The sequence below is a fragment of the Pongo abelii genome, chromosome 11 (genome assembly GCF_028885655.2).
Source record: "Pongo abelii isolate AG06213 chromosome 11, NHGRI_mPonAbe1-v2.0_pri, whole genome shotgun sequence".
NCBI lineage: Eukaryota > Metazoa > Chordata > Mammalia > Primates > Hominidae > Pongo > Pongo abelii.
In genome coordinates this window covers 106,131,565-106,155,308 of record NC_071996.2, presented here as the reverse complement: position 1 = coordinate 106,155,308, position 23,744 = coordinate 106,131,565, and the positions used below count along the sequence as shown (strand labels likewise).

Here is a 23,744-nt window from a genome sequence, read left to right as displayed (position 1 = left end):
GAGAATGGCGTGAACCTGGGAGGCAGAGCTTGCAGTGAGCCGAGATCCCGCCACTGCACTCCAGCCTGGGCGACAAAGCGAGACTCCGTCTCAAAAAAAATAAAATAAATTCTAGAACCTCACCCCATCTTTGTCATCATACAGATTTTAATTATCACCTCGAGTGTTAACCTTTTAATTCTTTGCTAGCCTGTGAGTCGCAGTTGTAATTAATAATTCATATTCTGCTGTTTTAGGAAAGTTCTTTTAAGTTTTGGAGTCACCTTTAAAAAGAATGCAGTTTGAATTTATTAAATTATCTCCTACTAGTAGTAAATAATTTTGCCTTCCTTTTTGTTTTTTTCCTGAGACTTTCAGGATCCGGTTTTACCTTTTACTCTTGAAGATTGATCATAAACATTATGGATATGGATATGTGCATCTGAGATTGGTTATGAACGGTTGTTAACTTAGACCTCTTTAAACCTTTAACACGGGAGTTAAATACAGCGGGCAAACGCTTTCCGCGTACGGAGCACTGGTGCTAAGGAGCCGCCCCAGAAGGCCCGGCAGGTCCGGGTGTGGGGGTGCTCGGAGGGAGCCGGGAGGGCCCCGGGCCAATGCCTTCCACTTCCCCACGCCTCAGAGAGCTCACACTCAGCTCCTCGTAATGTTCTGACCGGCTTGGTGTTTGTCATTTCACTTTATTAAGTAAAGAGGAAATCAGGAAAGGAGGAATAGAGAGGGTCCCCGAGTTCATTCAAGAGCAGACCGAGAGATGCTCCGGTCCCGAGTGGGGCCGGTGGCGGGGTCAGGCCGGCGCCCGAGGGGGCCGAACGCGGACGCCAGGTCGCGCGGTTTAAATCTCCCGCCTTCCGCAGGGGGAGCCTGACACCTCCACGCACTGGTGCGGAGGGGCACTGGCTGCCGGAGGGCCGGGAGTCGGCGCGGGGCTCGCGGGCGGTGGCCGGAACGGGTGCCGGGACGGATCCCCGCGCGGCCGAACGCGACCCGAGGCGGCGGAGGAGCGGTGCCGGTAAGCGTCTGCGGCCTCCCGTCCGCCCCTCTTCCGCCTCAGGCGGCGGTCAGGCCCGGAGACCAAATCCCGGGTTCCCATGGCGACGTGGGGAGACGGGGGCGCGGCGGGAGGCTCCGGCCACACGCGCGCGCGCGCGGCTTCTCGGGGCCTTGCTGGCCTCCTCGGTTCTCACGGAGACCCCGGCCGCTGCCTGCGGTCTTCTCCCAGGCGAGGCCCTGCTCGGGGTTCTTCCGGCCTCCCCCCAGGCAAAACCCGCAAGGAGCGGTTTCTGGCGTGGCTGGGTCCCCTGCGGCCGAAGGGCGCCTCCGGGCCACGCTCGCTGTAGTGAACGAGCGCGGCAGCCTGGGGCTCGTTTGGGTGATTTCCCTCGGCGGTGGAGGTCGCTCATAATAGAGGCGGCGGCGGATCACCCGAACAGCCCTCAGGTGCTTCCCTGCTGACCTCTTTTTAACGTGGTGCTTATTTTTATTTCGCTGTTATTTTGTAATGGGAATGTCTTCCTTAAAAACTAATTGGCAACCGATGGATAAAAACAAAACATAGTAAATGTGCAGTTTGAGCTGAACTGCAGAATGCACGGGCCCGCGAGGGGCTCCGCGCACAGATTCTGCTCCTTAGGCCGGGAACCCGGCCCCACGGCACAGATCTGGCTCCTGGAAACGCGCGTCAGCTGGTCAGGTGCCCAGGTGATGTCAGTGGTCAGATACCTGATGCTCTAAGGAAGACGGAGAGGGGAAAGCGGGGAGTCTCATCCTGGCAGCTCACTCGCGATGCTGGGGCGTTGCCAGTAGAGGGGGTGGAATCATTTTTCGTGTAATAGATGATCTTGATGCACACAGCATAAAAGCTGTTATAAACTATGGGTCTCCGTAAAATAGATTGTTGGGAAAATAACATTTTTCCATGGTTTGGATTTTTCCCAAAAGTATTTATGTATTGATTTATTTCGTTCTGACTCAGGCGACGTACTGTAAGACGATATTACTTTAATCATCTTCACATCAGTATTTATGGAATAGCCACAGGTGCCTCATCCTTTAGTAGGAGTTAATTATATATTTACTGGCCGAGTAAACATCTCCGAATGGTATGTATGTATTTTTATGTGACCAAAATTTTAAATCGTTTAGTATTTGTTATCTGTGCCTATCATACCCAGTATTCTTTGAAATCTCTTTATTTAATACTTCAAAATGATTGTTTATCTAGTCGTTGAAACAGCTATGTGGAAGGCAGTGTTCTAATTACCAGTTTAATTTTAGAGTTAGAAGGGTGCTCGGAGATCAGCCAGTCCAAAGAGGAAAAATTGCAAATGTGAGAACTGGTGGAAAAAGTAGGATGCCATATCTTTATTATAAATATCATAAAAATATAAAACAAAGTTTATACCAGTTATGGAACTAGGACCAGATATCAAAATATTAGATACAAAATGGATAATATACTGTCTTGTTTTACTATACTGCCAAACTTTGTGATTTCATTGTGTGATTCTATATTTACATTTTTTCTGTACTTTTATACTTTAGCTTTTTCAGTACTCACTGTGCTTCCTTTAAAATTTTATTCTTTTTATATTCTTTAACAACAACAGATGGGATATGTGAAAGAGTTTTAAATATATCTGTAACTGGAAAGATTTCCGTGCTCGAAGTAGATTTTGTTATTTAATAATATTCTTATTACCCTGTTCCATTTTGTCTATTTTTCATTCATCACTGAAGTTTTGTGTTTTTTTCGGAAATCAAAATTTTCAAACTTGTGCTTGGATCCAGTATTCACCATTAAAAGTTAGTCACCTTCTATGTATCTCATTATTATTTTGCCATTATTGACTCACTTGCATATAACACTAGTGTTTTAAAATTCCTTTTTAAATTTAGTTGAGATAAAAAAATAAAGACTAAAGTAACACAATATCTATATTTACAGAGGCCGACATTAACAACTGTTAACATTTTGTTGTATTTCTTTCTAGTATTTTTTTAGATAAGGAAATAAAACATTTCCAATAAAGCTGAAGTCTCATCCCACTCATCTGTAACCAGGTACTCAACATCATGAGTTGGTATCTGTGTTTTGTGTTTTTTAAATTATATTTTATACGTGTCTATTATTGCATGTGTTTTTAAATTTTAAAGAAGTTACATCATATTGCATATAGCCTGCACTTGTGTTTTTCACTCAGTGTTATTTTATTTTATTTTAATTCTTATTTTATTTTATTTTTTTGAGATGGAGTCTCGCTCTGTCGCCCAGGCTGAGTGCAGTGGCACGATCTCCGCTCACTGCAAGCTCCACCTCCTGGGTTGACGCCATTCTCCTGCCTCAGCCTCCCGAGTAGCTGGGACTACAGGCGCCCGCCACCACGCCTGGCTGATTTTTTGTATTTTTAGTAGAGTCGGGGTTTCACCATGTTAGCCAGGATGGTCTCGATCTCCTGACCTCGTGATCCGCCCGCCTCGGCCTCCCAAAGTACTGGGATTACAGACGTGAGCCACCACGCCTGGCCTCACTATTATTTTAAAAATTGATTTGGATTGATATTGATAGTTTTAGCCACTGACGTATTTGTTTTAAATGTTTTTGTTGTTGTTGTTGTTTTGAGACGGAGTCTTGGTCTGTCACCCAGGCTGGAGTGCAGTGGCGCGATCTCAGCTCACTGCAACCTCTGCCTCCTGGGTTCAAGCGATTCTTCTGTCTCAGCCTCCCAAGTAGCTGGGACTACAAGCACATGCCATCACGCCCAGCTAATTTTCTTATTTTTAGTAGAGATGGGGGTTTTACCATCTTGTTCAGGCTGGTCTCGAACTCCTGACCTTAGGTGATCCACCCGCCTCAGCCTCCCAAATTGCTGGGATTACAGGCGTGAGCCACCGCGCCCAGCCTTAATTGTTTTATATAGTATTCTGTCATATGAATATACTACATTTTTATCTGTATAGCTTTTTATTAATATACTTAGATTGTTTCTAGTTTTCTATTACAATGCTAAAATAAGTAGACATTCATTTGGTAAATACTTATTGAGTATCTACTGTGTGTCTGGCACTGTTTGCTCACAAACAGATGAAAATCTCTGCCCACATAAAGCTTTAAATACCTAGCGGTGGAATTGCTAGGTCATGAGGTAGGAGCATGTTTAGTTTTATGAAAAACTGCCAGACCATTTTCCAAAATGGTTATACCATCTAATGCTTTCATCAGCAATATATGAGTTCTAGTTACTCACATTCTCACCAATTTTGGTGTTGTCAGTCTTTGTCATTTAAGCTATTATCGTGGATGTGTATTGGTGTATCATTGTGAGTTGAGAATTCATTCTTGCTCTTTTATCAAAAGTTTTTTTTTTTGAGGGGAAATTCAGATAATATACAATTAGCCTTTTTTTTTCTTTTTTACTTTGGCTAAACAAACCCAAACAACTGTTTCGAAGTGTACAGTTCAGTGATATTTATTGTTTTCACAGTGTTGTGAGATCACCAGCTCTCTCTAGTTTGAAAACTTTTTCATCACCCCATAAAAACACCCCTTACTCATTAATTACTTGGTTTGTAGTTTTTTTGTTGCTGAGTGGTATTCTATTGCGCAATATACTATAATTTGTTTATTCACCTGTTAATAGATATTCTAATTTTTGGCTATTTTGAATAAAGCTGGCAAGAACATTTACAGGTCTTTGGGCATATTTTTCATTTATCTTGGGCAAATACATAAGAATACAATTGCTGGATTGTGTGCGTTTCCAAGAAACTCAATTTTTTCTGAAGTGGTTATACCCATTTTATATTCCCACGACCAATGTATGAAGGTTCCAGTTGTTCCTCGTTGTTGCCAGCACTTTGAATTGACAGATTGGTTGTTAGCAAGATCAAATGGGGGTGTGCTGATATCTCTTTGTGGTTTTAATTTTTGTTTCCCTGATGAATAATGCTGTTGAACATATTTTTATATGCGTAATGGCCATTAGTATACAGTCATATACTGCATAAAGGTGTTTTGGTCAATGATGGACCACAGACATGATAATAGTCACATAAGATTGTAATAGCATATTTTTGTTGTACTGTTTCAGTGGTTAGACATGTTTAGATACACAAATACTTACCATCATTGTGTTGCAGTTGCCTACAGTATTCAGTACTGTAACATGCTATACAGGTTTGTAGCCTGGGAGCAATAGCCCCTAGGTATGTGGTAGGCTTATAACATCTAGGTTTGTATAAGTACATTCTATGATGTTCTCACAATGATAAAATCATCTAATGACACATTTCTCAGAACATATCCCCACAGTTAAGCAATGCATGACTGTATATGAATATCTTTTGTTAGTTTGCTCAAATAATTTATCTATTAAAATGAGATTTTCTTATTACTCAGTTATAATTATTCTTCATATATTCAGAACACAGGTCTGTTCATATGTGTGTGTATGTATGAAAAGTTTCTTCCAAACTTTTCATTTTCTGAATTGTGTTTTTCGAATAGCAATTTTAAATTTTGGTGAAATCTAACTTCTTGATTTTTTTTCTTTTATAATGCATGTTTTAAATAGTCTAAGAAATCATTGTCTGCCCCAAGGTTGCAAAGATTTTTTCTTCTGGGAATTTTACAGTTTTTTGAGATGGAGTCTCACGCTCTCGCCTGGGCTGGAGTGCAGTGGCACGATCTTGGCTCACTGCAACCTCTGCCTCCTAGGTTCAAGCGATTCTCCTGCCTCAGCCTCCTCAATAGTTGGGACTACAGGCACCTGCCACCTCGCCCAGCTAATTTTTTGTATTTTTAGTAGAGACGGGGTTTCACCATATTGGCCAGACTGGTCTCGAACTCCTGACCTTGTGATTCGCCCGCCTCGGTTTCCCAAAGTGCTGGGATTACAGGCGTGAGCTACCGCGCCTAGCCGGGAGTTTTACAGTTTTAAATTTTACATTTACGTCTGTTACACATTTTGAATTACTCTTTGTAAATGATGTTAATTAAGAGTTGAGCAATTCTTTTGACATATGGATATCTGGTTGTCCTTGTATTGTCTGTTAAAAGTCAATCCTTTCCACCAGTGAATTGGTTTGGCACCTCTGTTAGTCCATTTTGTGTTACTATAAAGGAATACCTGAGAATGCGTAATTTATAAGAAAAGCAGTTTATTTGGCTCACAGTTCTGCAGGCTGTACAAGAAGCATGGTGCAGCATCTGCATCTGATGAGGGCCTCAAGTTTCTTCCATCATGGAGGAAGGTGAAGTGGGAGCAGGCGTCGCATGGTGAGAGAGGGAAGGGGGCCACACTCTGTTAAACAGCCAGCTCTCACATGAACTTAGAGAGTAAGAACTCACTCATCACCAAGCCATTCATGAGGAATCTGCCCCCATGACCTCCCAGAAGGCCCAGCCTCCAATATTAGGGATCACATGTCAACATGAAATTTGGAGGGGACAGACATCCAAACTATGTCAGTGCCCTTGTCAGAAATCATTTGGTTGTATATTTATGGATCTATTTCTGTGTGTTCTTTAATTTTTCTTAGCAATGTGCTAATAGTTTTTAATAGTACTGTAGTGCATATTTCACTGAATTTGTTGCTAAATATTTCATGACTTTCGATGTTATTAAACATGAGAGTGGATTTTAAATTTCACTTTCTAGGCTGGGTGTGGTGGCTCACACCTATAATCCTAGCACTTTGGAAGTCTAGGCAAGGGGAATCACTTGAGGCCAGGAGTTTGAGACCAACCTGGGCAACATAGGGAGACTCCATCTCTACAAAAAAAAAAAAAAAAAAAAAAATCCCTTCCTAATTTTTGCTACTAATATATAGAAATGTGATACATTTGTTTTACATTGTCTAATTCACTAATTGCTGAATTTGCTCAGATCTGTTGCATTAGATCTAGTAGATTTTTAAAAGATTCTTTAGGATTTTTTGCATACATAATCATGTCACCTGTGAATAAAGACATCTTTGCCTTTTCCTTTTAAATGTGGAAGTGGTGTGAGCAGTCATCTTTGCCTGTTTCCCAATATTAAAGGAAAATATTCACTATTTCACAGTTAAGTATGATGTTAGCTGTGTGGGTTTTTTTGTTGTTGTTTTCTTTTTTTTTTTTTCGGGATGGAGTCTTGCTTTGTCACCCAGGCTGGAGTACAGTGGTGCACTCTCAGCTCACTGCAACCACCTCCTCCTGGGATCAAGCTATTCTTCTGCCTCAGCCTCCTGAGTAGCTGGGATTACAGGAGTGCGCCACCATGCCCGGCTAATTTTTGTATTTTTAGTAGAGACGAGGTTTCACTATGTTGGCTAGGCTGGTCTTGAACTCCCTGACCTCAAGTGATCCGCCCGCCTTGGCCTTCCAGAGTGCTGGGATTACAGACGTGAGCCACCATGCCCGGCCAAAGAGAAGATTTTTTTTTTTTTTTTAAAGACAGAGTCTCACCCTGTCACCGAGGCTGGAGTGCAGTGGTGTGATCTCAGCTCACTGCAACCTCCACCTCCCGATTCAAGCAATTCTCCTGCCTCAGCCTCCTGAGTAGCTGGGATTACAGGCAGATGCCACCATACCCAGCTGATTTTTGTATTTTTTAGTAGAGGCAGGGTTTCTCTGTTGGCCAGGCTGATCTCCAACCCCTGACCTCAGGTAATGCACCTGCCTCAGCCTCCTGAAGTGCTGGGATTACGGGCATGAGCCTCTGTGCCCAGCCACACCTGGCTACCACACCTGGCTAATTTTGGTATTTTTAGTAGAGATGGAGTTTCACCATGTTGGCCAGGCTCCTCTGGAACTCCTGATCTCAGGTGATCCACCTACATCAGCCTCCCAAAGTGCTGGGATTACTGGTGTGAGCCACTGCACCTGGTCCATAGACTGATTTTGAAATGCTAAACAAATCTTGCATCCCTGGCATAAATTCCACCTAGTTAGTCATGTTTTATCCATATATATATACACATATACATACATACACACTCACACACGTACTACTATATTAGATTTGTTAGGATTTTGTGAAGGGTTTTTGCATTCATATTTAATAAAAATATTGGTCTGTAGGCACCTGTAATGCCAGCACTTTGGGAGGCCGAGGTGGGCAGATCATGAGGTCAGGAGATCGAGACCACAGTGAAACCCCGTCTCTACTAAAAAATACAAAAAAATTAGCCAAGCGCGGTGGCAGGTGCCTATAGTCTCAGCTACTCTGGAGGCTGAGGCAGAAGAATGGCGTGAACCCGGGAGGCAGAGCTTGCAGTGAGCCGAGATTGCGCCACTGCACTCCAGCCTGGGCGACAGAGCAAGACTCCATCTCAAAAAAAAAAAAAAAAAAATAATGATCTGTAATAATCTTTTCTTGTAATGTCTGTTTGGTTTAGAGGGCAAAGTTATGCGGGCTCATAAAATGAGTTGGGAACTATTCTTTCCTCTTCTACTCTATGAAAGAGTAAGTTTGGTTACATCCTAAATGTTTGACCGAATTCAGCAGTGAAGCCATCTGGTTCTGAAACGGATTTGTTTTGTTTTGTTTTGTTTTCATGGGATTTAAAAAATTATTAATTCACTTTTTAAAATGAGTATAAGATAATATGGATGATCTCTTTCTTTCTTGTGTTAGTTTTTGGTAAGTTGCATTTTTCAAGGAATTTGTCCATTTAACTTAAGTTGTAGAATCTTTTGGCATAAAGTTGTTAAAAATATACCTTTCTTAATCTTTTAATGTCCATAGGATCTATAGTGACATTCCTTCTTTTAGTCCTTCTTTTTTTTTTTTTTTTTTTTTTGAGACGGAATCTCGCTCTTTTGCCCAGGCCAGACTGCAGTGGCGCTATCTCGGCTCACTGCAAGCTCCGCCTCCCGGGTTCACGCCATTCTCCTGCCTCAGCCTCCTGAGTAGCTGGGACTACAGGCGCCCACCACCACGCCCAGCTAATTTTTTGTTATTTTTTTTATTAGAGATGGGGTTTCACCGTGTTAGCCAGGAGGGTCTCGATCTCCTGACCTCATGATCCGCCTGCCTTCAGCCTTCCAAAGTGCTGGGATTACAGGCGTGGGCCACCGCACCTGGCCTCTTTTATTCCTAATATTGCTCATTTATGTTTTTCTTTCTTTGTTGATCAGTCTTACTAGAATCTTTTTAAATTTAATAATTTTTTCAAATCAACCCATTTTTAACTTTAATTTTCTTATTTGTCCATTCTCTATTTACTGACTTTATTATTTTATTTCTTCTACTTGGGGTTTAATTTGCTCCTCTTTTACTAACTTCTTAAGGTGGAAGCGTAGATAATTGATTTTATACTATTTTTTCTTTTTTTATTGAGATGGAGTCTCACTTTGTCACCTAGGCTGGAGTGCAGTGGTATGTTCTCGGCTCATTGCAACCTCCACCTCCCGGGTTCAACTGATTCTCCTTCCTCAGCCTCCCGAGTAGCTGGGATTACAGGCGCTCGCCACCACACCTGGCTAATTTTTGTATTTTTAGTAGAGGTGGGGTTTCACCATGTTGGCCAGGCTGGTCTCAAACTCCTGACCTCAAGTGATCTGCCTGCCTTGGCCTCCCAAAGTGTTGGGATTACAGGCGTGAGCCACCGCACCGGCCCTTTTTTTCTAACATAGGTATTTAAAGCTGTAAGCTTTTCTCTAATCATGCTTTAGTTGAATTCCACAACTTTGGGTATGTTTTTATTATCATTGAGTTTAAAATATTTTAAAATTCCTCTCTGATTTCTTTGACCCTTTATTTATTTATTTATATTTACTCTTTTTTTTTTTTAGATGAAGTCTCACTCTTGTTGCCTACGCTGGAGTGCAATGGCACAATCGCAACTCATTGCAACCTCCGCCTCTCAGGTTCAAGAGATTCTCCTGCCTCAGCCTCCTGAGTAGCTGGGATTACAGGCACCTGCCACCGTGCCCAGCTAATTTTTGTATTTTTAGTAGAGACAGGGTTTCAACATGTTGGCCAGGCGGGTCTCGAACTCCTGACCTCAGGTGATCCACCCACCTCACCCTCCCAAAGTGCTGGGATTACAGGTGTGAGCCACCATGCCTGGCCTATTTATTTAGATATATGTTATTTCCAAATATTTGGGAATTTTCTAGATATCCAATTGCTATTGATTCCTGTTTAAAACTTTTTACTTTTTTTTATAGAGACAGAGTCTTCTTGCTCTGTCACCCAGGCTGGAGCACAGTGGCATGATCATTGCTCACTCCCTGCAGCCTCACACTTCCTGGGCTCAAGCGATCCTCCCACCTTAGCCTCCAAAGTCGCTTACACTACAGGCGTGTGCCACCACTTCTGGCTTTTTTTTTTTTTTTTTTTTTTTGTAGAAATGAGGTCTTACTGTGTTGCTCAGACAGGTCTCAAACTCCTGGCCTCAAGCAATCCTGCTTCACCCTCCTGAGTCACTGGGATTACAAATGGGAGCTGCAACACCTGGTTTCTATTGATTTCTAAAGTAGTAATATCGTAGTCCAAGAATGTTATCTGTGTTATTTCAATACTTTTATTTTTCTGCCTAGCATATGGTCTGTTTCGGTGAATCTTCCAGTTACTCTTAGGGAAAAATAATGTATTCTGCTCTTGGTGGGTGGACTGGTGTATAAATATCAATTAGGTCAAGTTGGTTAAAAGTTGCTCAAAAAAAAAAAAAAGGAGGCGGGGGCTTGCTTAAAACTTTCATGGTTTCACTTTTTTTTTTTTTTTTTTTTTTTTTTTTTGAGTCTGAATCTCACTTTGTTGCCCAGGCTGGAGTGCAGTAGCATGATCTCGGCTTACTCACCCTCAGCATCCTGGGTTCAACTGATTCTCCTGCCTCAGCCTCCCCAATAGCTGGGATTATAGGCATGTGCCACCACACCCAGCTAATTTTTGTGTTTTTAGTAGAGATGGAGTTTCACCATGTTGGCCAGGCTGGTCTTGAACTCCTAACCTCAAGTGATCCGCCCGCCTCAGCCTCCCAAAGTTCTGGGATTACAGGTGTGAGCCACTGCACCTGGCCTTCACTTTTTAAAAAAAATGTCTACTTATGTCAGTTACTATTCTGGGGGCAGTGTTAAGTCCCTCATTGTGATTGTAAATTTGACAGTTTCTCCTTTTAGTTCTGTCAGGTTATTTTTTTTTCTTGTATTTGGGGGCTTTGTTATTTAGTAACATCCATAGTTAAGATTGCTATGTCTTTTTTTTTTTTTTTTTTTTTTTTTTAATTTGAGATAGTCTCGCCCTGTACCCAGGCTGGAGTGCAGTGGCACAGTCTTGGCTCACTGCAACCTCTGCCTCCCAGGTTCAAGTGATTCTCCTGCCTCAGCCTCCCTAGTAGCTGGGACTACAGGTGCGAGCCACCACTCCTGGCTAATTTTTGTATTTTTATTATTTTATTTTATTTTGAAATGGAGTCTCGCCCTGTCCCCCAGTCTGGAGTGCAATGGCACAATCTCAGCTCACTGTAACCTCCGCCTCCTGGGTTTTAGCAATTCTGCCTCAGCCTCCCAAGTAGCTGGGATTACAGGCACCCGCCACCACACCCAGCTAATTTTTTTATTTTTAGTAGAGATGGAGTTTCACCATGTTGGTCAGGCTGGTCTTGAACTCCTTACCTCAGGTGATCCACCTACCTCGGCCTCCCAAAGTGCTGGGATTACAGGCGTGAGCCACTGTGCCCGGCCTGCTATGTCTTCTTGATAAATTGACCCTCTTATTATTAAATGTCCATCTTATCCCTGGAAATATTATTTATCTCGAAACCTGTTTTTTCAGACATTAATATATACTTAATGTTTATGCAGTATATCTTTGTGCTTTCCTTTTAACTTCTCTGTGTATTTGTGTTTAAAGTATGTTTCTTTCTTTTTTTTTTTTTTGAGACACAGTCTTTCTCCCTTGCCTAGGCTACAGTGCAATGGCATGATCTTGGCACACTGTAATCTCTGTGTCCCGGGTTCAAGCAATTCTCCTGCCTCAGCCTCCCAAGTAGCTGGAATTACAGGCATGAGTCACCACATTGGACTAGTTTTTGTATTTTTAGGAGAGACGGGGTTTCACCATGTTGGCCAGGCTGGTCTCAGACTCTTGACCTCATGATCCACCTGCCTCGGCCTCCCAAAGTGCTGGGATTACAGGCGTGAGCCACTGCACCCAGCCTAAAGCATGTTTCTTTCAAATTACATGTATTTGGGTTGTACTTGTCTATCCTGTATTACAATCTCTGCTTTTTAATGGTGTTATATAGTCCATTTATATTTAATGTCATTTTTAATGTGTTTGGATCAACCATATTGGTGTTCCTTTTCTATTTTCCCATTTATTATTATTATTATTTTTTTTTTGAGACAGAGTCTCACTTTGTTGCCCAGGCTGGAGGGCAGTGGCATGATCATAGTTTACTGTAACCTTGAACTCCTGGGCTCAAGCAGTCTTCCCCCATCAGCCTCCTGAGTAGCTAGGACTACAGGTATGTGCCACCACACACAGTAAATTAAAAAAAAAAATTTTTTTAGAGACAAGGTCTCACTATGTTGCCCAGACTGGTCTTGACCTCAAGTGATCCTCTTGCCATGGTCTCCCAATGTACTGGGCATAAGCCACTGCACCCAGACAAAAATGTTCTTAATGCATGTGAATTAAAGAAATTTAAGAAAATTCCCTTAATTTCACAGGGTCTTGGCTACTTCCTTTATGAAACTGGGATAATAAAACCTGCCATTTTTAGCTTTCTGGGGATATTATGAAGACCAAAGGAGATAAAATGTGTGAAAATGTTTAAAAAGTTTTCAGGGTTCTATAGGTATAATGATTATTATTTTAGTAAGCAGTAGTACTAAGATTATCAGGAACTTTAAAATTTCTTAAACTCTAAGAAAAGTACCTTTTGCATAATTTTGAAGCCTTTTTGAAAAATTATTAAGATCTAATCCTTTCATAAGAATATTAGATCAAGATGGTAACCTCTCTGTGGGTAACTTACCTGCTTAGTGTGGGATTTGTGGGACTGATTGAATGGTGATAAGTAATTGCCATATTCTTTCTACTTTAGATAAACACAGGTTTGCATTTAATGTAATTGGATTTTGCTATGTCAGTGTCTTATTGATGTTATGATTACAGTGCCAATCATAGCACCCAGAACAAAGCTGGCATTAAATGTGCATATGAAACTGACTGTCATATTGGGACTATTTTAAAATTTCAGCTAATTTGTGTTCTGCATGAGTTATAGTATCTCTGTGTGTAAATTTCAACTACTCTAGTTCTGGACTAGATCAGTATCCCAGTAACCAAATCATGTTTGGCTAAGCAGTAATTAAGATCTGACCTGAAAAGATTTATATTTATAATCTGAATTCAATTATAATCTAATGTTAAAGCCGATACTTTATAAAGTGTATTCTTTAGGGCAGTTTGAGGGGCAGATCCTCAATTTGTCACTTGTTGGTTTGTCTTTCATATCAGTTACCCTTAACAATTGTAGTAAGGCTTCATTTCATCTCCATCCATGAAAGGAGACAGACAAAAGAGCCTGTAATCTAATGTACTTATTGATTTGCCAGAGCCAAAAACCATTCCTGAATTAATGGGCGGTTGATGAAAGATTAGTCAGGCAGAGCCTTTAAAGCATGATGTATATGATATAGCCATCCACCACATAGCAACAGGGATACATCCTGAGAAATGTGTCCTTAGGCAATTTTGTCATTGTATGAACTTCATAGAGTGTGCTTACACAAACCTAGATGGTGGAGCTTGGTACACCCCTAGACCATCTGATACAGCCTGTTGCTCCTAAGGCTACAAACCTGTATAGCATGTTCCTGTACTGAATACTGTAGGCAACTGTAACACAATGGTATTTATGTATCTAAACAAAGGAAAGTTTTGCTCAGTGGCAAACCATGGCTATGACATCACTAGGCAATAGGATTTTGTCTGCTCCATTATAATCTTTTTTTAAATAGGTTTCTTTTTTTAAATTTTACTTTAAGTTCTGGGATACATGTGCAGAACATACAGGTTTGTTACATAGGTACACATGTGCCATGGTGGTTTGCTACACCTATCAACCCATCATCTAGGTTTTAAGCCCTGCATGCATTAGATATTTGTCCTAATGCTCTCCCTCCCCTTTCCCCCAACCCCTGACAGGCCCCGGTGTGATGTTCCCCTCCCTGTGTCCATGTGTTCTCATTGTTCGTCTCCCACTTATGAGTGAGAACATGGCGGTGGTTGGTTTTCTGTTCCTGTGTTAATTTGCTGAGAATGATGGTTTCCGGCTTCGTCCATGTCCCTGCAAAGGACATTAACTCATTCCTTTTTAATGGCTGCATAGTATTCCATGATGCATATGTGCCTCATTTTCTTTATCCAGTCTATCATTGATGGGCATTTGGGTTGGTTCTAAGTCTTTGCTATTGTAAATAGTGCTACAATAAACGTATATGTGCATGTGTCTTTATAGTAGAATGATTTATAATCCTTTGGGTATATACCAAGTAATGGGATTGTGGGGTCAAATGGTATTTCTGGTTCTAGATCCTTGAGGAATTGCCACACTGTCTTCCACAGTGGTCCAACTAATTTACACTCCCACTAACAGTGTAAAAGCATTCCTATTTCTCCACATCCTCTCCCGCATCTGTTGTTTCCTGACTTTTTAATGATCATCATTCTAACTGGCGTGAGATAGTATCTCATTGTGGTATTGATTTGCATTTCTCTAGTGACCAGTGATGATGAGCTTTTTTTCTGTATGTTTCTTGGCCACATAAATGTCTTTTGAGAAGTGTCTGTTCACATCCTTTGCGCACTTTTTGATGGGGTTGTTTTTTTCTTGTAAATTTGTTTAAGTTCCTTGTAGATTCTAGATATTAGACCTTTGTCAGAAGGATAGATTGCAAAAATTTTCCCCCATTCTGTAGGTTGCCTGTTCACTTTGATGATAGTTTCTTTTGCTGTGCAGAAGCTCTTTAGTTTAATTAGATCCCATTTGTCAATTTTGGCTTCTGTTGCCATTGCTTTTGGTGTTTTCGTCATGAAGTCTTTGCTCATTCCTATGTCCTGAAGGTTATTGCCTAGGTTTTCTTCTAGGGTTTTTATGGTTTTAGGTCTTACATTTAAGTCTTTAATCCATCTTGAGTTGATTTTATATAAGGTGTGAGGAAGGGGTCCAGTTTCTGTTTTCTGCATATGGTTAGCCCGTTTTCCCGGCACCATTTATTAAATAGGGACTCCTTTCGCCATTGCTTGTTTTTGTCAGGTTTGTCAAAGATCAGATGGTTGTAGATGTGTGGTGTTATTTCTGAGGTCTCTGTTATGTTCCATTGATCTATGTATCTTTTGGTACCATGCTGTTTTGGTTACTGTAGACTTGTAGTATAGTTCAAAGTCAGGTAGCATGATACCTCTAGCTTTGTTCTTTTTGCTTAGGATTGTCTTGGCTATGTGGGCTCCTTTTTTGTTCCATATGAAATTTAAAGTAGTTTTTTTCTAATTCTGTGAAGAAAGTCAATGGTAGCTTGATGGGAATAGCATTAAATCTATAAATTACTTTGGGCAGTATAGCCATTTTTGTGATATTGATTCTTCCTATCCATGAGCATGGAATGTCTTTCAATTTGTTTGTGTCCTCTCTTATTTCCTTGAGCAGTGGTTTGTAGTTCTCCTTGAAGAGGTCCTTCACATCCCTTGTAACTTGTATTCCTAGGTATTTTATTTTCTTTGTAGCACTTGTGAATGGGAATTCACTCATGGTTTGGCTCTCTGCTTGTCTATTATTGGTGTATAGGAATGCTTGTGATTTTTGCACATGAATTTTGTATGCTGAGACTTTGCTGAAGTTGCTTATCAGCTTAAGGAGTTTTGGGGCTGAGACAATGGGGTTTTCTAAATATACGATCATGTCATTTGTAAATAGAGATAAGTTGACTCCCTCTCTTCCTATTTGAATACCCTTTATTTCTTTCTCTTGCCTGATTGCCCTGGCCAGAACTTCCAATACTATGTTGAATAAGAGTAATGAGAGTGAGCATCCTTATCTTGTGCTGGTTTTCAAAGGGAATGCTTCCAGCTTTTGCCCATTTAGTATGATATTGGCTATCGGTTTGTTTTAAATAGCTTGTATTATTTTGAGATATGTTCCATCAATACCTAGTTTATTGAGAGTTTTTAGCATGAAGGGGTGTTGAATTTTATCGAAGGCCTTTTCTGCATCTATTGAGATAAATCATGTGGTTTTTGTCATTGGTTCTGTTTATATGATGGATTATGTTTATTGATTTGCGTATGGTGAACCAGCCTTTCATCCCAGGGATGAAGCAGACTTGATCATGGTGGATAAGCTTTTTGATGTGCTGCTGGATTCAGTTTGTCAGTATTTTATTGAGGATTTTGGCATTGATGTTCATCAGGGATATTGGCCTGAAATTTTCTTCTTTTGTTGTGCCAGGTTTTGGTATCAGGATTATGCTGGCCTCATAAAATGAGTTAGGGAGGAGTCCCTCGTTTTATTTTTCTTCCTTTTTTTTTTTTTTCTTGAGACGGAGTCTTGCTTTGTCACCCAGGCTGGAGTACAGTGGTGCAATCTTGGCTCACTGCAACCTCCGCCTGCCAGATTCAACCAGCTCTCTGCCTCAGCCTCCTGAGTAGCTGGGGTTCCAGTCACCCGCCACCACGCCCAGCTAATTTTTGTATTTTTAGTAGAGATGGGGTTTCACCATGTTGGCCAGGCTGGTCTTGAACTCTTGACCTTGTGATCTGCCCGCCTTGGCTTCCCAAAGTGCTGGGATTACAGGGGTGAGCCACTGCACCCAGCGGAGTCCCTCTTTTTCTATTGTTTGAAGTAGTTTCAGAAGGAATGGTACCAGCTCCTCTTTGTACCTCTAGTTCAGGCTCTGAATCTGTCTGGTCCTGGGCTTTTTTTGGTTGGTAGGCTATTAATTACTGCCTCAATTTCAGAACTTGTTATTGGAGGCCAGGCACGGTGGCTCACAGTTATTGGTCTATTCAGGGATTTGACTTCTTACTGGTTTAGTCTTGGGAGGGTGTATGTGTCCAGGAATTTATCCATTTCCTCTAGATTTTCTAGTTTATTTCCATAGAGGTGTTTATAGTATTCTCTGATGGTAGTTTGTATTTCTGTAGGATCAGTGGTGATATCCCTTTATTTTTTTTTATTGTGTCTATTTGTTTCTTTTTTCTTCTTTATTAGTCTGGCTAGCGGTCTATTTTGTTAATCTTTTTAATAAACCAGCTCCTGGATTTATTGATTTTTTTGGAGGGTTTTTCATGTCTCTCTCTCCTTCAGTTCTGCTCTGATCTTAATTATTTCTTGTCTTCTGCTAGCTTTTGAATTTGTTTGCTCTTGCTTCTCTAGTTCTTTTAATTGTGATGTTAGGGTGTTGATTTTAGATCTTTCCCACTTTCTGATGTGGGCATTTAGTGCTATAAATTTCCTTCTTAACACTGCTTTAGCTGTGTCCCAGAGATTCTGGTATGTTGCGTCTTTGTTCTCATTGGTTTCAAAGAACTTCTTTATTTCTGCTCTAATTTCATTATTTGCCCAGTAGTCGTTCAGGAGCAGATTGTTCAGTTTCCATGTAGTTGTACGGTTTTGAGGGAGTTTCTTTTTTTGTTTGTTTGTTTTTTGAGACCTCTGCCTCCTGGGTTCAAGCAATTCTCCTGCCGCAGCCTCCCAGGTAGCTGGGACTACAGGCGCCCACCACCATGCCCAGCTAATTTTTGTATTTTTAGTAGAGACGGGGTTTCACCATATTGGCCAGGCTGGTCTCAAACTCCTGACCTTGTGATCTGCCTGCCTTGGCCTCCCAAAGTGCTGGGATTACAGGCCTGAGCCACTGCGCCCGGCCTCAAGTGAGTTTCTTAATCCTGAGTTCTAATTTCATTGCACTATGGTCTGAGAGACTGTTTGTTATGATTTCTGTTCTTTTGCATTTGCTGAGGAGTGTTTTACTTCCAATTATGTGGTCGATTTTAGAATATGTGCTATGTGGCACTGAGAAGAATGTATATTCTGTTGATTTGGGGTGGAGAGTTCTGTAGATGTCTATTAGGTCTGCTTGGTCCAGAGCTGAGTTCAAGTCCTGAATATCCTTGTTAATTTTCTGTCTCATTGATCTGTCTCATATTGACAGTGGGGTGTTAAAGTCTCCCCCTATTATTGTGTGGGAGTCTAAGTCTCTTTGTAGGTCTCTAAGAACTTGTTTTATGAATCTGGGTGTTCCTGTATTGGGTGCATATATATTTAGGATAGTTAGCTCTTCTTGTTGCATTGATCCCTTTACCATTATGTAATGCCCTTCTTTGTCTTTTTTGATCTTTGTTGGTTTAAAGTCTGTTTTATCAGAGAGTAGGATTGAAAGCCCTGCTTTTTTTTTTTTTTTGCTTTCCATTTGCTTGGTAAATATTCCTTTATCCTTGTATTTTGAGCCTATGTGTGTCTTTACACATGAGATAGTCTCCTGAATACAGCACACCGATGGGTCTTGACTCTATCCAATTTGCCAGTCTGTGTCTTTTAATTGGGGCATTTAGCCTATTTACATTTAAGGTTAATATTGTTAAGTGTAAATTTGATCCTGTCATCATGATGCTAGCTGAGTATTTTGCACATTAGTTGATGCAGTTTCTTCGTAGTATCTTTGGTCTTTATATTTTGATGTGTTTCTGCAGTGGCTGGTACTGGTTTTTCCTTTCCATAGTTAGTGCTTCCTTCAGGAGCTCTCGTAAGGCAGGCCTGGTGGTGACAAAATCCCTCAGCGTTTATTTGTCTGTAAAAGATTTTATTTCTCCTTTGCTTATGAAGCTTAGTTTGGCTGGATATGAAATTCTGGGTTGAAAATTATTTTCTTTCATGTGTCTGTTGGCTGCATAAATGTCTTCTTTTGAGCAGTGTCTGTTCATATCCTTCGCCCACTTTTTGATGGGGTTGTTTTTTTCTTGTAAATTTGTTTGAGTTATTTGTAGATTCTGGGTATTAGCCCTTTGTCAGATGAGTAGATTGCAAAAATTTTCTCCCATTCTGTAGGTTGCCTGTTCACTCTGATGGTAGTTTCTTTTGCTGTGCAGAAGCCCTCTAGTTTAATTGTCAATTTTGGCTTTTGTTGCCATTGCTTTTGCTGTTTTAGACATGAAGTCCTTGCCCATGCCTATGTCCTGAATGGTATTGCCTAGGTTTTCTTCTAGGGTTTCTATGGTTTTAGGTCTAACATTTAAGTCTTTTTTTTTTTTTTTTGACAGAGTCTCGCTCTGTTGCCCAGGCTGGAGTGCAGTGGCACAGTCCCGGCTCACTGCAAGCTCCGCCTCCTGGGTTCACGCCATTCTCCTGCCTCAGCCTCCCGAGTAGCTGGGACTACAGGCGCCCGCCACTATGCTCAGCTAATTTTTTGTATTTTTAGTAGAGACGGGGTTTCACGATGTTAACCAGAATGGTCTTGATCTCCTGACCTCGTGATCCGCCTGCCTCGGCCTCCCAAAGTGCTAGGATTACAGGAATGAGCCACCACGCCTGGCCACATTTAAATCTTTGATCAATCTTGAATTAATTTTTGTATAAGGTATAAGGAAGGGATCTGGTTTCAGCTTTCTACATATGGCTAGCCAGTTTTCCCAGCACCATTTATTAAATAGGGAATCCTTTCCCCATTTCTTGTTTTTGTCAGGTTTGTCAACGATCAGATGGTTGTAGATGTATGGTATTATTTCTGAGGGCTCTGTTCTGTTCCATTAGTCATATGCATTTCTCTGATGGCCAGTGATGATGAGCATTTTCATCACTGGTCATCAGGGAAATGCAAATCAAAACCACAATGAGATACCATCTCACACCAGTTAGAATGGTGATCATTAAAAAGTCAGGAAACAACAGGTGCTGGAGAGGATGTGAAGAAATAGGTACACTTTTTTTTTTTTTTTTTTTTTTTTTGAGACAGAGGCTCACTCTGTCGCCCAGCCTGGAGTGCAGTGGTGCAATATCTTGGCTCACTGCAAGCTCCGCCTCCCGGGTTCACGCCATTCTCCTGCCTCAGCCTCCCGAGTAGCTGGGACCACAGGTACCCGCCACCACACCTGGCAATTTTTTTGTATTTTTAGTAGAGACAGGGTTTCACCATGTTAGCCAGGATGGTCTCGATCTCCTGACCTCGTGATCTGCCCGCCTCGGCCTCCCAAAGTGCTGGGATTACAGGTGTGAGCCACCGCGCCCGGCTGAAATGGGAACACTTTTACACTGTTGATGGGACTGTAAACTAGTTCAACCATTGTGGAAGACAGTGTGGCAATTCCTCAAGGATCTAGAACTAGAAATACCATTTGACCCAGCCATCCCATTACAGGGTATATACCCAAAGGATTATAAATCGTGCTGCTATAAAGACACATGCACACGTATGTTTATTGTGGCACTATTCACAATAGCAAAGACTTGGAACCAACCCAAATGTCCATCAAAGATAGACTGGATTAAGAAAATGTGGCACATATACACCACGGAATACTACGCAGCCATGAAAAAGGATGAGTTCATGTCCTTTTTAGGGACATGGATGAAGCTGGAAACCATCATTCTCAGCAAACTATCGCAAGGACGAGAAACCAAACACCGCATGTTTTCACTCATAGGTGGGAATTGAACAATGAGAACACTTGGATACAGGAAGGGGAACATCACACACTGGGGCCTGTCATGAGGTGGGGGGAGTGGGGAGGGATAGCATTAGGAGGTATACCTAATGTAAAGGACAAGTTAATGGGTGCAGCACACCAACATGGCACATGTATACATATGTAAAAAACCTGCACGTTGTGCACATGTACCCTAGAACTTAAAGTATAATTTTTTTAAAAAATTCTTTTCTTTAAGAATGTTGAATATTGGCCCCCACTCTCTTCTGGCTTCTAGGGGTTCTGTAGAGAGATCCACTGTTAGTCTGATGGACTTCCCTTTGTAAGTAACCAGACCTTTCTTTCTTGCTCCCCTTAACATTTTTCCCTTCGTTTCACCTTGGAGAATCTGACGATTATATGTCTTGGGGTTGCTCTTCTTGAGGAGTATCTTAAGTGGTATTCTCTGTATTTCCTGAATTTGAATGTCAACCTTTCTTGCTAGGTTGGGGAAGTTCTCCTGGATAATATCCTGAACTGTGTTTTCTAACTTGGTTCCATTCTCCCTGTCACTTTAGGTACACCAGTCAGTCATAGGTTTGGTCTTTTCACATAGTCCCATATTTCTTGAGGGCTTTGTTCATTCCTTTTCATTCTTTTTTCTCTAATTTTGTCTTCATGCCTTATTTCAGTAAGTTGATCTTCAATTTCTGATATCCTTTCTTCCGCTTGATTGATTCAGCTATTGATACTTGTGAATGCTTCACGAAGTTCTCTTGCTGTGTTTTTCAGCTCCATCAGGTCATTTATGTTCTTCTCTAAACTGGTTATTCTAGTTAGCAGTTCCTGTAACCTTTTATCAAGGTTCTTAGCTTCCTTGCATTGGGTTAGAACATGCTCCTTTAGCTTAGAGGAGTTTGTTACTATCCACCTTCTGAAGCCTACTTCTGTCAATTTGTCAAACTCATTCTCTGTCCAGTTTTGTGCCCTTGCTGAAGAGGAGTTGTCATCATTTGGAGGAGAAGAGGCATTCTGTTTTTTGGAATTTTCAGCATTTTTGTGCTGTTTTTTCCTCATCTTGGTGGATTTATCTACCTTTGATCTTTGAGGCTGATGACCTTTGGATGGGGTTTTTGTGTGGGGGTCCTTTTTGTGGATGTTGATGTTATTGCTTTCTGTTTGTTAGGTTTTCTTCTAACAGGCCCCTCTTCTGCAGGTCTGCTACAGTTTGCTGGAGTCTACTCTATACCCTGTTTGCCTGGGTATCACCAGCAGAGGCTACAGAACAGCAAAGATTGCTGCCTGTTCCTTCCTCTGAAAGCTTTGTCCCAGAGGGGCACCAGCCTGATGCCAACTGGAGCTCTCCTGTATGAGGTGTCTGTTGACCCCTGCTGGGAGGTGGACCCACTTGAGGAGGCTGTCTGTCCCCTAGCAGAGCTCAATTGCTGTGCTGGGAGAATCCTCCTTGTCAGGATCAGATGCTCTCTTCAGAGCTGGCAGGGAGGAACATTTTAAGTCTGCTGAAGCTGTGCCCACAGTTGCCCCTTCCCCCAGGTGCTCTGTCCCAGGGAGATGGGAGTTTTATCTAAAAGCCCCAGACTGGGGCTGCTGCCTTTCTTTCAGAGATGCCTTGCCCAGTGAGGAGGAGTCTAGAGACACAGTCTGGCCATAGCCACTTTGCTGCACTGTGGTGAGTTCTGGCCAGTGTAAACTGCCTGGCCTCCTTAGCACTGTCAGGGGAAAACTGCCTACTCAAGCCTCAGTAATGGCAGATGCCCCTGCCCCCACCAAGCTTGATTGTCCCAGATCAACTTCAGACTGCTGTGCTGGCAGTGAGAATTTCAAGCCAGTGGTTCTTAGCTTGCTGGGCTCCGTGGGAGTGGGACCCACTGACCGAGACCACTTGACTCCCTGGCCTCAGCCCCCTTTCCAGGAGAGTGAACGGTTTTGTCTCACTGGGGTTCCAGGCGCCACTGGGGTACAAAAACAAAAACAAAAAACTCCTGCAACTAGCTCGGTGTCTGCCCAAACAGCCACCCAGTTTTGTGCTTGAAACCCAGGGCCCTGGTGGTATAGGCACACGTGGGAATCTTCTGGTCTGCGGATTGCAAAAACTGTGGGAAAAGCATAGTATCTGGGCCAGACAGCACAGTCCCTCGTGGCTTCACTTGGCTGGGGGAGGGAGGGCCCCAGCTCCTTGCACTTCCTGGATGAGGCAACGCCCCACTCTGCTTCTGCTTGCCCTCAGTGGGCTATACCCACTGCCTAACCAGTCCCAGTGAGATGAACTGGGTACCTCAGTTGGAAATGCAGAAATCACCTGCCTTCTGCGTTTGTCTCGCTGGGAGCTGCAGACCGGAGCTGTTCCTGTTCGGCCGTTTTGCCAGATCTCTGCTCCGTTATAATTTTGTGGGACCACTGTTGTATATATGGTCCATCACTGGCTAAAATGTCATTATGCGGTGCATGACTATATATATCTGTACACACACAAAATATATATGTATGTATACAAAGACTAGACATTGTCTTATTACAATAATACAACTTAAAGAGATTTATGACTTTTCAGACTATATTTTAGAACCATGGCTGAGATCTGGGGTCTGCAGACTTTTTCTGTAAATGGCCAAATAGTATATAATTTTTGCTTTGTGGGGTGTGCAATTTGCTGGATGTACCTAACTGTTAGCTTTGTAGCAAGAAAGCAGCTAAAGACTAATTTGCCAGCAGGCCATAGTTTGCCAATCAGCCCAGATCTCTGAATTGAGCTGGGACATGTTCTTGGTTAGGGAGATCATTTGCCCACAGATGACTTTCTTCTGAAATGAGTTAGATCACTTTAGTAAACTTGTTTCGGTTCCTTTTATTAGATTGAGTCCCATGCAATTGCTGTTTTTGTAGGTAAAAAATGGCCTAATGTTGGCAATTTCACATGGTCAACCAAAAATTTAAAAATATGCTGTTTGGCTGGGCGCAGTGGCTCACGCCTGTAATCCTAGCATTTTGGGAGACCGAGGCAGGTGGATCACCTGAGGTCAGGAGTTCGAGACCAGCCTGCCCAACATGGCGAAACCCCGTCTCTGTTAAAAATACAAAAATTAGCCGGGCGTGGTGGCTAATCTC

The 23,744-nt window shown here is 41.9% G+C and overlaps 1 protein-coding gene across 8 annotated transcripts in view; it reads left to right on the top strand.

Moving 5' to 3' along the window:
• The first annotated feature begins 899 nt into the window (after positions 1-899).
• ICA1L (islet cell autoantigen 1 like) overlaps positions 900-23,744 on the top strand; it is a 92,798-nt gene continuing 69,953 nt past the window's right edge. Inside the window, exons 1-3 of one of the 8 annotated variants that reach the window (XM_054549005.2) lie at positions 925-1,015; positions 1,979-2,105; positions 2,997-3,066. The gene's annotated coding sequence lies outside the window, so the exon portion shown is untranslated. Of the gene's footprint in view, positions 1,444-1,978; positions 2,106-2,996; positions 3,067-23,744 lie in introns of all 8 variants that reach the window. The other 7 variants (XM_054549009.2, XM_054549008.2, XM_054549006.2 and 4 more) reach the window with 7 other exon arrangements.